This window comes from Saccoglossus kowalevskii, chromosome 20 (assembly GCF_978046115.1).
Source record: "Saccoglossus kowalevskii chromosome 20, keSacKowa6.1, whole genome shotgun sequence".
Taxonomy (NCBI): Eukaryota; Metazoa; Hemichordata; class Enteropneusta; family Harrimaniidae; genus Saccoglossus; species Saccoglossus kowalevskii.
The window spans coordinates 18,822,565-18,836,953 of NC_140660.1; the positions used below are offsets into that span (position 1 = coordinate 18,822,565).

Sequence of the window (14,389 nt, forward strand, 5' to 3'; positions counted from 1 at the left end):
ATAAATTAAGAAATTTTGATATCAATTTCAAGAAACAAAGGCTCGCGCTGTACAATCCGGACATAGTCAGGTCATAACAATAGACAGGATGTCTGCAACTTCAGTATATTTTCCGTACGTCTGTTTTGAGCTAAAAAACTCAAAAGACCAATTTTGGAGAGAAACACGCATGCATTTCACTAGTTTGAGAAAAAAAAACATTTTCACCCAATTTACACACAGAGCTATCTAAAATATATAACATGCACGTAGTCAAATGCAATCTTCACTGTGAAACACAGGCTTGAATATAAGCTCCCACGAACCAGGGTCTCATCCTTAAATATAACACAAGATAATATGTTTTCTATTTCAGTGGCAGAAGAAGACGTGTATCTCACTAAGGAAATAAAGGATCAACTAGTTACAGCTGTTTCAGATTCAGTATCCACACTCATTGTCACATGTTCTAATGATGTTTGTACTATAGTGTCCAATGTTACAAGTAAGTCAAGCTCATTATGATGAGAATGTCGAGTTTATGTATTTTGTTAAGTAGAAACAGTAGTTCAGTCAGTATTCATTGAAATTTGCCACTTGTATATAAATACATGACAACAACAGTGTGTTAACACTTCGATAAGTACACTCAGAGCTTAATTCTCCACCTTTCTATCGAACAAAGACACACAGAGAATCGAATCGTGTCACATTTGGTTTCAGCCGCGCTGTTACTCTCCCACGGTCACTTCAAGACTCTCTTCTCGTCGAGAGCTTGCCACAACTAACTGAGATCGGTTTTTATTCACATTCCAACTGTTAACCAATTACAGAGAAGTTAAAAGACTCTAAGACGTGGCCTTCACACATATAGCCAATCACGCAAAGTACTCAACACGCCATAATGTCAGATTAATTGCCCCGGATGTTGGGACATAACTCTCATACTTATCGGCGTCTTGTTGACTTAACCAGCTTCCATAGTCAACCATTATATCAGCCAGTTGTTCCAATCACTAATTCCCTAACATACGAATGAACCTGATCATGACAAGTTGCGAGCAGGTGTGGATTATCCAGGGGTCACCATTGGAAGTCGCTTTAGCTGCGAAAAACGGCCTTACCGAAATACATGAACAAATATAAATCATGACAATGCATACAACCACCTTTTTTCCAGGGAAATACCCAGGGTACCGACTCAATTCGAATTGTGTAAACACGGGCTATGTGAACGTGATTAGGCATATCACTAGAGGGCTACGATCAACATGCATCTTTATCTGATAATATGTTTTCTATGTCAATAACAGATCAAGACGTGTCTAACACTAAGGAAATAAAGGATCAACTAGTTACAGCTGTTTCAAACTACATATCAACACTCATTGCCACATGTACAAAGGCTGTTTGCACCAAGGTGTTGAATGCTACAGGTAAGTCAATAATCCAAGTTCACCATGACGAGAATGTCGAGTTTATGTGTATTGTTTATGTGTTTTGTAGAAACAGTCAGTATATGCATTAAAACCTTCACTTATTTGTTTTTGGAATAGCATTGTTAGAATAAATGCATGACAACAACAGTATGTTAACAGATCGATAAGTACGCCTAGAGTTTTTTCGTTATAATGCATATAGTCACCTGTTTCTTCTGGGAAAGACCCAAGGCACAACTTCAATGCGAATTATTTTTGTTTATAAAACATTCATTTCTAGACCTTGACAGATATCTCTAATAATTGTGATTCGTTTGAAGGAGAGTTGCAAAATCATGGTATTAAATGAATGAATGCATGTCAAAGCACCTAGAAAGTATGTGCATCCAGGCCTGTAGTATGGTGATGAAGGTAACTGCAAATATTCCGCATTTGCCGCAGTCTGGATGGTATATCTCCGCAAGCATGGGTGACATTTACAAGATGTCTCCCACTACAATGTCTCGTGTAAACACGAGCAATGTGAACGCGATTAAGTATATCTATGATCAATATACAGATTTATCTGATTATATGTTGTCTATTTCAGTGATAGATGAAGACGTGCCTCTCCTTAAGGAAATACAAGATCTAATAGTTGCATCCATTTCTGATTTAGTATCACCACGTATTGCCACATTTGTTATTGATACTTACACAGCTGTGCTCGATGCTACAGGCAAGTCAATATGTCAAGTCAGGTTATGGTAGCAATAGTCAATATGCATTTAGACCTTCCACTAGACAACGGAAATTGTTTTTAAGATAACAAATATTGCCATAAACAAAACTATAAAAAATCTACTAGAATATAAGTAGGGTATTGTTGTTGAATAAAACCATGATATTTATTGAGTATTTGCTCTAAAGCCAAATGTGTTTCTACTCAGTGGCTATGTGACAGGTATTTAAATTCTCAAAGCAACATATGTTCATTCGTTCATTCATTCATTCATTCATTCATTCATTCATTCATCCATCCGTTCATTCATCCATTCGTTCATTCATTCATTCATTCATTCATAATATTGAAGAAGTCAAATAGTAATTACGTAACATAGAAAAACAACATGATTTGATTTAAAAACTTTCTTCTACTTAGTTTTTTTTAAGATATTTGTTATTTTGTTTAGTGAAATATTTATAACCTTTTACCATAAACAAATTGTTACAGTTTGTGGCATTCGTCGTATACAGAAACATATTTATCTTATTGAAATACAGGACTGATTTGAACGTTATTAGTCCTAAACATTTATAAAATGGAACTTTGAATTACGGGCACATATCTTTTTGTTTTTGTTGAACGTCCACATTTAGTACCTCGAACTTTAATTAGCAGAACTTCGAGTTACGAGCAACTTAGATTTGCTGTTTTGTTTAATGTTGTATATTTAGTGTGAAAAGTTAGGTGAACTGATAATTAAAATTCGTGTTACTAAATTTAAACTTTGAACAAAACAAAAAAATCGATGTTGCCCGTAACCTAAAGGTCGGTTTAACTGTTATTTAAAGTTCGAGTCACTATAGTAAAGTTTAACAAAAATAAAAACATAATTTTCTCGTAACTCAAAGTTCGGTTAACTGTTAAATAAAAGTTCGAGTTACAATTTGGGCGTGGGTTCCCAATAGTGGGCGTGGTTTCTGAAATATGGGCGTGGTCATTTTTGCAACTCGACGTTTTCATAACTCGATGTTCGTAACTCGAACAATTATGCATCTCAATGTGTATTGCATCATCAAACATTTGGTTGCTTTTATTATTGTGCACCCCGGGTCTGAGCAGATTGGTACATTTTAGCAGATAAAGTGTGTTTTTTATTTTCAATGGGAGAGCAAATACATGTATTTCTTGGTATTGACAAGTTCTCTAGAAAGTGTTTTGAAAGTTTAGCTGTTACGTCTCACATATTACAAATATAACATTTTTGTCAAATTAATTCAGAAAAAATGGAAAAATTACTATATTGTGTATTTAGTTATTTTATTGCTTATTCCTCAGACAGCAACATAGTGGCGATCATAGTCACAGCCGTAGTCGCAGTCCCAGTAACGGCCACAGTCATATTTATAGTCTCATTGATTTTTTCTCGTTTTTGGAGACTACTACGGGTGAGTCTATTTTAACTTATCTTAACCCCTAGTCGCGTTTCTAATATAATATAATACAATGTATATTACCAGATACGTACTCAAATGTTTGTTGCTTAGAAACATTGCCATATGACGTAATCCAATTCCATAATTGCCAATTCCTCTCATGGTCTTATGGTCTTTCAATTTACGAAAGCTGAATAAAATGAATAATACTAGTAATCTGTTGTACCCCTGTATGTTTTAGTAATATTGGAGGGTTACTTGGTGTATGTTAATATCAGAGGAATAGTGAAGTGGAAATAACTCGCCCATCGTAGATCAATAACAAAAAGTTGGGTGAAAAATGGGAACTGTACATTGAGAATTGCATGAATGTCCTATTTTTTTTAACCTCAACTGTTTACCACACACCTACCATCAACAACAGCCAAGAGTGATTGACAAGAAAGAGTTTTTTTTATAAACATATAATCTAATAGTAAAATATAAATGTGTTCATTTCTAGGTTTTCCTGTCACGCTGATGGATTTACACATAAGAAAATGGAATCGCGAAGATATCACAGTTATGAATCATTGCATAAAATAGTTTCCATTTGGAACCTGTTTATAGTTTTGAAATGCAGTTTCATTCTTTTGGTGCAGGCCTATAATGTACAATGTTCCGAGGAAATAACGTACAAATTGTTGCTGGATACACAGTTAAAATATTTATAGACATTTATTAATAATTTAAAACTGGCAATGCACTTTTGTGACTTCTCTTGAATTTTGATAAATTATTTTAGTGGCGATTTTTCAAAGTCTCAAATTATTTTGAAACAAAATAACTGTTGATATGCGGATTTACTATACTAATACTAATGCAATTAATGGAAAGTCTGAGTGAAAGTAGAAACAATTGTGACACGGATTTCCGACATAAAGTTGAAGTGTCAACAAAAATAATAGATTCTAGATTCAAATTGGGCTTACGTATAACTTTTATCGACTGAGCTTCAAGCCATCGAGTAGGGTGGTTTACATGAAATAAAAACAAAAGCAAAAATAAGCATAGATAATGCGTTGTCATAACAACCACTGGTAACGTCGGCCCACGATTTCAGACAATAACCTTCACAGAGTAACTGCACTATAGCGAAAGTTTATCCCGAGTAGAGTAATAAGTGACATTGAATCGAATATAACTTGTACTGAGAAGATGATCGAAACAACATAAAAAGCGATTATCATGAAGCGAATAAAGTTAACTTCATTGATAACACAGTACAACGTGTAGCATGTAGCGGCAATAGCATCATGACTTCTAAGAATAGCGCTTAAATGATAGAAACTGAACAAAAATAATTATCATCTCGTCAAATCAATTCCTTAAAACATGCTATACAAATACTGAAAGGCTGAATTACAGATGCAAATCAATAAAAGCGAAAATAAAGCAGACTACTCTATTCTATATGAGTGTACAGGGAATTATTCGGGCCTGTTGCGGTACGCTCATTCCTTTTGGTATTGTATAAATAATAATGAATAAAATTAAAGGGGTGTCCCAAACAGCTCGTCACATCCTCCCTCTGTTTGTCAAAACAACGTTCTCAGCGTTTAACTAATTTTATTGCTAAACACTTTTCACTCTAGCTTCTTTCTTTGATTTGTGAACATTGGCATTAAGTAGTCTGCAAATCTCGCAGGTGGTCGTCTAACTCGCTGTGGATAACGTTGAATTCGTTCTGGGGTTGATTCAGAGTTCTGGCATGATGTATTACTTGCTGGTGTAGGTGAAAGATCTTGAGTTGAGTTAGTTGATACTTCTCTTGGAATGTGTACAGATTCTGGTGAGCATGATGGTTTTCTGTTGAAGCAATTGGGCTACCTGTGAGAATTGGTGGCTCAACTCGTACAGTTGAGCTTGGTTGATGTTGAATGACATTGTTCAGTGTTGATGCAGTTGCTATTACATAGATGTTTGGAGTTATATCTGTTTGAATGGATATTAGTAATGTCTGGCTAACAGAAAATTCAACAACATCTCTATTAGGTTCATCTCTCAGATCATCTATGTCTATGAGTTGGTTCTTGGCAGGTTGTCTTCTTTTGTTGTTTATGTGGAACATCTAGATTAGCAGGTACAAATCTTAAGCATATTACGATGTACGGTTGGCTACTTGCAACTAGTTTCTGACCGTACAACATATACAGATGAGTCTGGTTCTAGTTGTTTGACTATTAAATATTGTTAAGATTTCCATTTGTCACAAAGCTTATGCTTGCCAGTTTGTTTTAGTTTAGCTTTCACACGGCCTCCTGTATTGAATGGTATAGCCTTAGCTTTCTTGTCATATCTGCGGCCTTTGCGAAAGTCCGTTGGCATTTACGTTATTTTGCCAGGTCTGTATTTGATGCTAAAGTCAAATAATGCAAGCTGTGGCACACATCACTGCCCTGCTGCATCTAACTTTGTAGTTGTCTGAACATAGACGAGTGGGTTATTGTCTATCAAAACAATGAATGTTTTGCCATATAGGTGATCCCTGATCTGTGACTGCCCATTTTAGACATAGAAATTCCAGTTTATGGGCTAGATACCTGGTTTCAGCGGGTGCCAGTCCTTTGCTGGCATAAGCTATTACTCTCTCTCTCCCCTCATTCACTTGTGCTAGTAATGCCCCAAACCTTCTCCTGATGCGTCAACCTGTAAATGAAGGGTTTACTAAAGTCGGGGTAACCAAGCACTGGGGCAGTAGTCAATCCTTGATTTGTCAGAAGCTACTATTACATTCTTCAGAACATTCAAAAGCAGTTGGGTTACTCTTCGGCTGTTTACTACCTTTCTTCTTCCACCATGGATCTCCTGAAGTCAACCAAAACAAAGGTGCTACCAACTTTGAATATCCCTTGACAAACTCCTATATTACACTGCCAACCCAAGGAACTGAATCACTTCCCTTCTGTCTGCCGGTGTCTTCCGAGACCTGACTTTGTCTTCTCTGGGTTGGTTGATACACCATACGAGTGCACACTCTCTCTTGCAGCAGGTGGCACTTCTGAGGTTTAAGTTTCAACCCATGTTTATGTAACTGATTGTAACCTATCTACATGATCCTCAAATGTTCTTGAAAAAATGATAATGTCATCAAACTAGATCAACAAAGTAATGCATGACATCATAATTCGTTCAAATGTAACTGGATCATTTTGAAGGCCAAAGAGCATTCTATTCGCCTCAAACAAACCTATTGGTGTGGTAAATGCTGTCTTTCCATTAGTTTTTTTTTCTCAGCTATTTCCACCTGTCAATAGCCAGCACTAAGGTCAAGTGTTGAAAAATATTGTCCTTGTCAAAGAAATTCTAATGCATCGTCAATGCAAAGGAGTGGAAGTGTATCTCGTATTGTGGGACGATTCAGCTGCCTATAATCAATACAAATTCGAGGTGTTCCATCCTTTTTTCGTACAATCACTATCAGAGAGGCATATTTACTTTTACGTGGACTGATAATGCCAGCAGACTGCACGTCTTCCAGATGCTTCTTCACTTCAAGATATTGAGATGGTGGTATCCGTCTAGGAGGTAGATGGAATGGGTGGTCATCAACAAATGGAATCTCATGTTGGATTGTTGAGGTTTTACCATAATCAAGGGCATGCTGTGAGAACACATCATTGTTCTTTCTCAGTAACTCCTTTAGCTGGTCCAACTCATCCCCATTACTCACTGCTGACTGACTCAAGTCAACGTCAGGTAGAATGGCTTCTGTGTTATTTGAACTACGACAAGCAGCTGACTTAACATGCCTATGTGATCTATCATATTCATGACTTGAATCACGGTTTGCATCTTTCCATTTCACTGCACTACCACTTTCGGTAAAATCAATCAACTCAGATTCTTCTGGGGTGCCTGGAAAGTTCTGAACCATACTGATAGCATGTAGATCTGTAACATGGACTCCTGGCAGGATGGTCACTGGTCGCTGATTTAGGTTATTCATTTTAACTTTAATCAAACCGCTATATACATTACCTAATGACCAAACACTAGTCCATGGGGGTAACTGACTATCTATAGGGTTCTTTACCAGCGCAGTATACAACTTCCCCTTTGAGCCTCTTGGTACTCTGCACAACCCGTGGGTTTCTTGCCTTGGAGGTATTTATATACGACCACGATCAACACTTCTAACTGGCCCAATACAACCAGTCTTACCTCCAAGCTCAGTTTTCTGTAAAGTCTGATATGTGTTGTACCATACCTTTGAGTAGATACGTACAACGCGATCATAACATTTACCATACACAGCCCTCAATGCATTCTGACTTCAATGAATCACATTTGTTCCTATTAGCATTCTTGCGATACTCAGACACAGAAACAACAAATGTAGCCACATGAAGATATTGTTGTCCAAGAAACATCAAATTAATATGAATAAATCCATAATGAGGCACATCCGATCCACCAGCTATTTCTATATCCACATCTGACGGTTCACATTTCAGGCTTTCAAGCTTTTGGTGTGCTTGACAGAATTCATCTGTCACAGCGAATAAAGTTCAATGTCTATAAAAGTTTGACAGCTTCATTGATAACACATTATAGCGTGTAGCATATGACATCATGAATAACATGGCAAAGTGGAACACGTTATCTATGAATCGTAGTTACTATCAATATAGAAGGCAACATTTTTCGTGGGCAGTAAAACCAAGCAATAAGACCAACAAAGCAAAAATAAGTTAATTGTGAGATATCTGACGACATAACACGAAACTTGTTAGGACATTTATGAACACACGGTGTTTAGCATCATATTTACTAAATATTGGTTTTGTATTGGTATTAAATAGTTGTTTTGTTGTTTACGAACATCATTTTGGTTTCAATCAGCTGAGAGAGTTGATATATGTGAATTTACGTGTATATTGGCGCTATGTTTGACACATAATAATATACATTTAACATTGATATTGAATACATATGCAAAAAAATTTGATAATCATAGCCATCGAGCACATCAATGTAAAACGAATTTTAACATGACAGACAACCATAATTTCTATAGATTTCCCTAATGACTGCTTCTATGATAACGCATAACAACTCCGATGAGAATCATTGTCCGCCTGCACGGTGTTGTTCCGTTCTGACATTCCACTCTCTGTGCGGTAATTCTATTCATAATCGTGTATGTCACGTGGTTGCGCGATAGAAAGTTTATCGACCAATAGAAAGCTTTGTTACAATGACTACCATAAAGCGCTTGGTGCTTTGCATTTCTGATGTCTTCGGCTTCATTTCTGGATTTCATTTCGATATATGTTGTAGTGACATCATGAGCTTTTAGGTATTACACCTACTATTCTATAATACTCAACAGGGGTGACAACACTAATACCATGCTGGATGGTTACACAACCGGTAAAGCATAATAACATAATGATTTTCTATTTCCAGTGCGACAAAAAATGAACATATCAGACTCGGCAAAAAGTAGTTTGAATAGCTTTGTTCTGAATATCAGGAAGTTGCATGATGTATGGATATCGTATTTGTACTGCCTCGACATCAAATCCAACACAGCTTCCACTGTGTGCAGCGACATTTATTCTCGGATCAGTCATTTTCACCACCTGGCAGCCATCATGGTGAAATCAAAGGCCAATAAATTCTCAGAAAACGGTATTTTGGGTTGGTTGTTGACACCCCGCTGAGTAGTGTAACAAGATTACTCCTACATATGCAACATATTCACATTTAGATGTTTAGGAGTACTTCAAAGTTAAGTTTCTGCTGTTTTCTCGGTTTTAGCTATTCGACCTGTGTTTCATAACAGTTCGCAAAGAGCCCATAGAACTCATATACAACAACCTAACAAAAGAGATTAGCACTAAACACAAGGAAACTTTTAAAGGCCTAACTCGAGGATTTAGATCGTCCAAATCCCCTTCCTAAGTTTAAGAAAAAAATCAGTGTTCAAAATAGCTATTTCCTTTGGAGTGTTCGCGTATATAGTCTAAACTATATCATATAACTTTTGATTTATAAGCATGCAACCCTGACATGTTGAACTACTATTAAATTGAATGTAATATTTATTTTTAGCACACATGACTACTTGGCAAACTGTCAAGTTGGATATATCAGACTCGTGCGAAGTTTGTTTATAGCAACTATGGTTATAAAATATTGTCTTAATTTCATGTACTATCGTTGTTTTAAGAAGGAAATCTCGTGTTTATTATCTATATGTCTCAAGAGTTTTGACACCGACGTTTAACCAGACACTGTGGTGGGCGTATATTCACGCGACTCGACGTAAATGTCATTAAAATATGTTGCTCTATGCATAGATCAAGTCTAAGTTTTTTAGTAAAAAACCCAGAAACCGACAATTTAAAAACAAACAAATGAAAAAAAAGTCATTGGTGTTTGTATGTAATTATGTGCAGTTATCTAGAAACATGTCCAGAATATTTATTTTCGCATTTTGGACAATTAGTTGCCAGAAATAAAAACGTTGATAAATCCTGCTCCGAGAGTACAGCATTTCAAGGTTATGTTGTAATGCCATGTCTTTTGGCAGAATTGAAGGTAATACGATGGAAAAAAAACAAACATAGTTTTTGTCCACAATGCCCAAATAAAACGAAGTAAATCACAGAGCAGTTCATTGATTAACCGATCACATGAGAGCTCATACCCAACAGCTTAACAAAACAGATGAGCACTAAACATAAAAAACTTTTAAAGGCCTAACTTGAGAATTTAGATCGTCCAAATCCCCTTCATAAGTTTAAGAAAAAAATCAGTGTTCAAAATGGCGACTATTTCTTTTGGAGTGTTCCGTAATTAGTCTAAACTATATCATATAAATTTTGATTTATAAGCATGCAACCCTGACCTGTTGAACTACTATTAAATTGAATGTAATATTTATTATAAGCACACATGACTACTTGGCAAACTGTCAAGTTGGATATATCAGACTCGTGTGAAGTTTGTTTATAGTAATCATGATTATAAATATTGTCTCATTTTTCTGTACTATCGTTGTTTTAAGAAAGAAATCTCGAGTTTATTATCTATATGTTTCAAGAGTTTTGACTCCGACGTTTAACCAGACACTGTGGTGGGCGCATATTCACGCGACTCGACGTACATGTCACTAAAATATGTTACTCTATGCATAGATTAAATCTAAGTTTTTTAGTAAAAAACTAGAAATCGACAATTTAAAAACAAATAAATGAAAAAAAAGTCATTGGTGTTTGTATGTAACTATGTGCAGTTATCCAGAAACATGTCCAGAATATTTATTTTCGCATTTTGGACAATTAGTTGCCAGAAATAAAAACGTTGATAAATCCTGCTCCGAGAGTACAGCATTTCAAGGTTATGTTGTAATGCCATGTCTTTTGGCAGAATTGAAGGTAATACGATGGAAAAAAAAAAACATAGTTTTTGTCCACAATGCCCAAATAAAACGAAGTAAATCACAGAGCAGTTCATTGATTAACCGATCACATGAGAGCTCATACCCAACAGCTTAACAAAACAGATGAGCACTAAACATAAAAAACTTTTAAAGGCCTAACTTGAGAATTTAGATCGTCCAAATCCCCTTCATAAGTTTAAGAAAAAAATCAGTGTTCAAAATGGCGACTATTTCTTTTGGAGTGTTCCGTAATTAGTCTAAACTATATCATATAAATTTTGATTTATAAGCATGCAACCCTGACCTGTTGAACTACTATTAAATTGAATGTAATATTTATTATAAGCACACATGACTACTTGGCAAACTGTCAAGTTGGATATATCAGACTCGTGTGAAGTTTGTTTATAGTAATCATGATTATAAATATTGTCTCATTTTTCTGTACTATCGTTGTTTTAAGAAAGAAATCTCGAGTTTATTATCTATATGTTTCAAGAGTTTTGACTCCGACGTTTAACCAGACACTGTGGTGGGCGCATATTCACGCGACTCGACGTACATGTCACTAAAATATGTTGCTCTATGCATAGATTAAATCTAAGTTTTTTAGTAAAAAACTAGAAATCGACAATTTAAAAACAAATAAATGAAAAAAAAGTCATTGGTGTTTGTATGTAACTATGTGCAGTTATCCAGAAACATGTCCAGAATATTTATTTTCGCATTTTGGACAATTAGTTGCCAGAGTTAAAAACGTTCATAAATCCTGCTCCGAGAGTACAGCATTTTAAGGTTATGTTGTCATGCCATGTCTTTTGGCAGAATTGAAGGTAATACGATGGGTTAAATTTTTTTGTCCACAATGCCCAAATGAACCGGAGTAAATCACAGAGCAGTTCATTGATTAACCAATCACATGATAGCTGATACAAAACAACTGAACAAAACAGATTAGCACTAAACACAAAGAAACGTTGAATTGTAAGCAGACATTTTCATTAGTTTTAAAAAAAATCAGTGTTCAAAATGTACTGAAAGCGAAACCTGACAAAGTGGAATACAATATCCATAAATTTTAACTTTCTTGTCAATAATAAAGGCAACATTATTCGTAGGTTGTAAACCCGAACAGTGAGTCCAACAAAGCGAAAATAAGATAACTGTGAGATATCTGACGATATAATCCTAAGCTTGTTAGGACATTTATGAACACATGGTGTTTAGCATCATATTTACTAAATATTTGTTTTGTATTCGTATTAAATAGTAGGTTGTTGTAAGCTTACGAACATCATTTTGGTTCCAATCAGCGGAGTGAGTTGATACAAGTGAATTACGAGGGCTTATGTGTATATTGGCGCTATGTTTGACACATAATATACATTTAATATTGACATTGAATCTCAGAGATCTATCATTCTAGCAAAAACGGTTTTAGAAGTGTTGAAACCCATATAGACCCGTGGAATGTCATAATGTTTATTTAACTGTTTAAACAATACGTAAACTATAAATACTTTAGACAAGCACCCTACTAGCTCATTCACACTCGTCGACACCCTGTGTGAAGCAATTACAGACGCAGAGTCGTATTACCAGGTTTGCCAACAGTTAATGCAATTGGTGAGTTAAGATTTTTATTATCATACAAACATTGATAATCATAGCCATCAAACGCATGAAGGTAAACGGAATTTTAATATTACAGATTACTGCGTATAAAGACAGCCGTAATTTCTATAGATTTCTCCCAACGACTAATTCTATGATAAGGCAATTATGATGAAATTTGTTCAAAACTCTGATTAGAATCCATGCCAACTTGCATGGTATAGTAAATCTCGTTTCAAGACTATTCGTCTAGAGAAGAAAATCAAACAAGTGGTTTACTAATTTAATAATTACCTCTGACTGGAGCGGCTGAGTCTAATTCATTCAAGACAGGACTTTTATCAAACATATTATGTATATAGGACTCCCTGGGTTAATAATTGCCTGTGACCGGAGGCTGAGTCCAATTCATTCAAGACAGGACTTTCTTCAAACATATTATGTATATAGGACTCCCTGGGTTAATAATTACCTGTGACTGGAGCGACTGAGTCTAATTCATTCAAGACAGGACTTTTATCAAACATATCGTATATATAGGACTCCCTGGGTTAATAATTACCTGTGACTGGAGCGGCTGGGTCTAATTCATTCAAGACAGGACCTTTATCAAACATATTATGTATATAGGACTCCCTGGGTTAATAATTACCTGTGACTGGAGGCTGAGTCTAATTCATTCAAGACAGGACTTTTATCAAACATATCGTATATATAGGACTCCCTGGGTTAATAATTTCCTGTGACTGGAGCGGCTGAGTCTAATTCATTCAAGACAGGACTTTTATCAAACATATTATGTATATAGGACTCCCTGGGTTAATAATTACCTCTGACTGGAGCGGCTGAGTCTAATTCATTCAAGACAGGACTTTTATCAAACATATTATGTATATAGGACTCCCTGGGTTAATAATTACCTGTGACCGGAGGCTGAGTCCAATTCATTCAAGACAGGACTTTCTTCAAACATATTATGTATATAGGACTCCCTGGGTTAATAATTACCTGTGACTGGAGCGACTGAGTCTAATTCATTCAAGACAGGACTTTTATCAAACATATCGTATATATAGGACTCCCTGGGTTAATAATTACCTGTGACTGGAGCGGCTGGGTCTAATTCATTCAAGACAGGACATTTATCAAACATATTATGTATATAGGACTCCCTGGGTTAATAATTACCTGTGACTGGAGGCTGAGTCTAATTCATTCAAGACAGGACTTTTATCAAACATATTATGTATATAGGACTCCCTGGGTTAATAATTACCTGTGACTGGAGCGACTGAGTCTAATTCATTCAAGACAGGACTTTTATCAAACATATCGTATATATAGGACTCCCTGGGTTAATAATTTCCTGTGACTGGAGGCTGAGTCCAATTCATTTAAGACAGGACTATCTTCAAACATATTATGTATATAGGACTCCCTGGGTTAATAATTACCTGTGACTGGAGCGACTGTGTCTAATTCATTTAAGACAGGACTTTTATCGAACATATTATGTATATAGGACTCCCTGGGTTATTAATTACCTTTGACCGGAGGCTGAGTCCAATTCATTCAAGACAGGACTTTCTTCAAACATATTATGTATATACGACTCCCTGGGTTAATAATTACCTGTGACTGGAGCAACTGAGTCTAATTCATTCAAGACAGGACTTTTATCAAACATATTATGTATATAGGACTCCCTGGGTTAATAATTACCTGTGATTGGAGCGGCTGAGTCTAATTCATTCAAGACAGGACTTTTATCAAACATATTATGTAT

At 35.8% G+C, this 14,389-nt stretch overlaps 1 long non-coding RNA gene across 1 annotated transcript; it reads left to right on the top strand.

Moving 5' to 3' along the window:
• Window positions 1–3,475: 3,475 nt before the first annotated feature.
• Window positions 3,476–4,604, top strand: LOC146730086 (uncharacterized). The gene is made up of 2 exons (XR_014927856.1): window positions 3,476–3,569; window positions 4,060–4,604. It is a non-coding gene; the product is annotated as an uncharacterized LOC146730086 (long non-coding RNA).
• The last annotated feature ends 9,785 nt before the right edge of the window (window positions 4,605–14,389 follow it).